Here is a 4,378-nt window from a genome sequence, read left to right as displayed (position 1 = left end):
TCCCGCTCCCGGAGCCCCGGGGCGACCCGCCGCCGCCCCGCAGCTCCCCAGCCCGCCTCCTGGCACCGGGGACGCCTCCCTCCTCTCCTCCCCGCGGTCTGCGGACTTCTCAAAGACCCCACCCACCCGACCCCGCCTGCAACTTTATTGAGGCAGCTTCCCGGCAGACCCCAAAGCCCACCCACTCCCAGAGGGCCACCACCTTTCCCCATCCCATCCCACCACTGTAGAGCGCCCCTGACCACCAGCCAGCCATTCTGGCCTCGGGGAAACCCCATCGATCGCCACCTTCTACCCAGGTGTCCATGCAGTGAGAGGACTGAGCCTACAGCTGCTCCTGCACAGTTCCCCTCACGAGCCCTGTGCCAGCTCAGGGGACTCCCACACCCCTCTGGGGTCTCTTGGCCCTGATTAGAGTGGCAGTGAACTGGCTGCCCTGGAGGGACCTCTGGGAAGCAGGCCCATGCAGGCCATTCACATCTGGCTTTGGAAGCTCCCCAGCCCACTATCCATCTGCCGGTCCCTTCAAAACTCAGAGGACCCCTCCCCCAAGCCTCTGATGACCACAGGCAGGCAGATGATCAGCTGCAGGCAGTGATGTCACTCTGACCAGTGCAATGGCTAGTTGGAAGGGTCTGTCACCACCTTCCAAGAGAAGGAACAGGTCTTAGTCATCTGGGTTTGGGAGTCATATTAACCCCAGGCTCAGATCCTGGTTTTCCCCCTTCCTCCAACACGTGATCTTGGGCCTGCCTGAATCTCAGCTCCCATATTTCTTGAAAATGGGGACCATTTCTGCTTTAAAAGGTGAATTAGAGGATGGAAATGTAACATGCCTGATCCCCCTACATTCTAATTATTGGTACCTGGTACCTGGTAAGCATGTGATGAGATAAATTGAAACCTTTTGTACCCAACTTGTCATCTGAGCCTTTTTGGGCCAATTGTCAGGGAAAGAGAGAACCTTGGGGAATTCCTTCACCTCCAAGTCCACAGATCCAGGACCCAGAGCCGGGGGACCCCAGCTTGCTAGCCTGAACAGCCTCACACCCCTGGGCTTGTCCAAAGCTGGAAGGCCACTATCTTGGCCTAGAAGGTGGATTCGCAGGCCACTAAGTAAAGGGCTGCCGGGATGTAAATGCCCAGCCAGCCCTCTTGGCTCCTCACCAGCCCTGAGCTTCCTTCCACCAGTCCTGTCCCCTGTGGAAAGCAGCTCCCAGGAAATCAAAGTTCCAGATACATCCATTAAATCATGAACGTAGGAGGCTGGCATTGTGGCTCAGCAGTAGAGCGCTCACCTAGCATGTGCGAGGCATTGGGTTCAATCCTTAGTACCACATAAAAATAAATAAAGGTATTGTGTCCCTCTACAGCTAAAATAAATAAATCATGAACTTAGACTCAGGAATCTGATATTAGACCTTGGTCTTCCAACTAGTACACTCATTGCAACCCAGGAGGGGCTGGGGATGTAGATCAGTGGCAGAGCACATCTTTAGCATGCACAAAGCCCTGAGTTCCCTCCCCAGCACATCCCAAAAAAGAAAATTCCCAGAAGGAATTGTACCCCTGTCCTAAGGGGCTCCTGATCTGACTTGGATGCCTCCCATTTCCATAATAACAGCTTATACAGCACAGCCCTCTGGGCCCCATTAACCCTGTGGGCTTTATAAAATTGGTCTGAGTCAGCTCACCAGACTCTGAAGGGAGGACCTCTATCACCACAGCTGTGTGACCACAGCTGGGTGACTGCAGGCCAAATAACTCACCCCTGTGAACCTCAATTTCATACCCTGTAAAATGGGGATGATAATCTTTGCTCTGTCTGCCTCCCAGGGTTGTGAATAAACAGGTGAGATAATGGACATGAACATGCAGGGCAGACTGAATCCAGGGTTCAGGTGGAAGGCGGGTCCGTATTCACAGGGAAGGCCAGAAGCCACAGGCAGGCAAGTCCAGCCACTTGCCTGAAGTCAGGCTGTAATTTCAGGATTAGGATTGAGGGACTTGGATCCTTAATACAGTGCTTTTCTGTTTTGTTTTTAACTGTCAGTAAGTGGGGCTGGGCGTGTAGCTCAGTGGAAGAGCACTTGCTTAGCATGTGTGAGGCCTTGGGTTCTGTCCCCAACACCACACACACACACACACACACACACACACACACACAAGCGGTGAGAGGTTTGCCTCTTCCCAGTTCAGGTGTCCCCCTTGGGGAGCAGGGTCCTGGCAAGGAAGTGCAGACTAGTCAGGTGAGGGAGCTGCCTCTGCGTCTGGCCAGGTAAGGGCAAGGGGAAAGGAAGCCCAGGAGCAGGAAGCCAAGAGGAGTCTGCTGGTCTGGGTGGGAGGTGCGGGCTGTACTTTTCTTCCGCTTACCCTTCTTCCAGCCAACACGCTCTGCAAGAGAGTTGAGAAAGAGGAAGTGAAGGCAAGAGGAAAAAGAACCGATTAGTCAGGTGTGGGGGTGCACGCCTGTAATCCCAGGGGCTCAGGAGGCTGAGGCAGGAGGATGGCAAGTTCAAAGCCAGGCTAAGCAATTTAGCAATGACCCTGTCTCTAAAAACTGAAAAGAGCTGGGGATGTGGCTCAGTGGGTTTAATCCCTGGTACCAAAAAGAAAGGAACAAAGCACCGATTGTGGGTGGAGAAAGCTGACATTTCCTCAACTCTAAGAATGACGAGTGCACGTGATCAGGACTGCGGCTCACATTTATTTTCACACTCGGATCCAAAGGTAAGTTTCAGAGAAATAAAAGGGAGAGAAAGTAAGCTGGCATACAGCTTAGTGGTAGCGCGCTCGCCCAGCATAGTGTACTCAGAGCCCTGGGTTTGACCCCCAGGACCAGGGGGAAAGAGAGGAAAGAAGCACCATGAGGCGGGAGGGGAGGGTTTGGGGACAAAGATATGTGTTTCTGGGGGTGACAGCAGATGCCCACCTGACCTTTCTTCCACCATCTACTCTTTGCCTCTGACTTAACTGGAGGTCGCCTGCCCGAGGTCCAACGTCAACAATATCTATAGAAGGTGAAGACCTGCCCACCGGTGATGCGCTGGCCCACCTGTTTCCAGCACTGTGTCTAGAAGTGCCATCCAGGGCCCTGCGACTTACATGCTGAGACATTTATGGTTGGGCAGGGCGAGTGGCTCAGTAGTGGAGCGCTGGCCTAGCACGTGTGAGGCCCTGGGTTCCGTCCCCAGCTCAAGACAGGTGGTTTATTACCCACCGACAACAAAGCACTGGGAAGAGGCCTGAGTATGGAGGTGCTGAGGTTCAAACCCAGGCAAGCACTCTACCCTGAGCTACATCCTAGCCCTTTTCAAATTTTGACAGGGTCTGCTAAGTTACCTAGGCTGGCCTGGAACTTGCGATCTTCCTGCCTCAGCCTTCTGAGCATATGTGAATGTTCTTTAGTAAGGGACTGGGTAGTTAAGTTTCAGCACAGTTAGACCAATTAAAAAAAAAAAATACACAGCTGTTAAAAAAAAAATGTCATTGGCCTGGCATGGTGGCGCACGCCTATAATCCTAGCAGCTCTAAAGGCTGAGGCAGGAGGATCACAAGTTCAAAGCAGCCTCAGCAACAGCGAGACAATCAGCAATTCAGTGAGACCCTGTCTCGAAATAAACTACAAAATAGGGCTGGGATGTGACTCAGTACTTGAGTGCCCCTGGGTTCAATACCTAGTCTAAAAACAGAAAAAGAATGTCATGGGAAGGGACAGGAAGGTTGGGGAGCACTTATAGTCCCTGAAGCAGGAGGATCACTTGGGCCCAGGGGCACAAGACCAGCCTGGTTGCTCAGCCAGACTCCATGGCTTTAAAATAATGTCATGGAAATACATACTCAAAAAAAGAGGGAAAAAAGCAAGCTGTGATGTAATAGGTATGATAGGATCCCAGTTTTTTGTTTTGTTTGACTGTCTTGCTAAATCATTCAGGCTAGCCTACGTAAATAATATATACATTTAGATACATAAATATACATTTTTTATATATATATATATATATATATATATATATATATATATATATTATATTATGCACATAGAATTTTAAACATCAGGAAAAAATGATTCATGTCCAAATTCTGTCAGTGATTAATTCTGAGAGTGAGATTGAGGGCTATTTTTACAAGCAACTATGGTTTTAATTTGTAACAACAGGTATAACTTTATTTATTTATACTTTTTTTTTAATGTGATGCTGAGGATGGAACCCAGTGCCTCACGCGTGCTAGGCAAGTGCTCTACAATGAACTACAGCCCCAGCCCTGACTTTTAAAAATAACAATTAGAGCCAGGCGGGTGCAGCGGTGCATGCCTACAATCCCAGTAACTCGGGAGGCTGAGGCAGAAGGATCTCAAATTGGAGACCAGTGTGGG

General features: G+C 50.5%; 1 protein-coding gene across 1 annotated transcript in view; it reads right to left on the bottom strand.

Moving 5' to 3' along the window:
- Window positions 1–1,408: 1,408 nt before the first annotated feature.
- The window catches only part of EIF3L (eukaryotic translation initiation factor 3 subunit L), a 41,154-nt gene continuing 38,184 nt past the window's right edge, over window positions 1,409–4,378 (bottom strand). The window contains exon 14 of the mRNA XM_081310488.1: window positions 1,409–2,394. The gene's annotated coding sequence lies outside the window, so the exon portion shown is untranslated. The remainder of the gene's footprint in view (window positions 2,395–4,378) is intronic.

This window comes from Spermophilus citellus (assembly GCF_964194105.1).
Source record: "Spermophilus citellus genome assembly, chromosome: 10".
Classification (NCBI taxonomy): domain Eukaryota; kingdom Metazoa; phylum Chordata; class Mammalia; order Rodentia; family Sciuridae; genus Spermophilus; species Spermophilus citellus.
The sequence above is the reverse complement of the archived record's forward strand: the minus strand, read 5'-3'. Positions and strand labels throughout refer to the sequence as shown.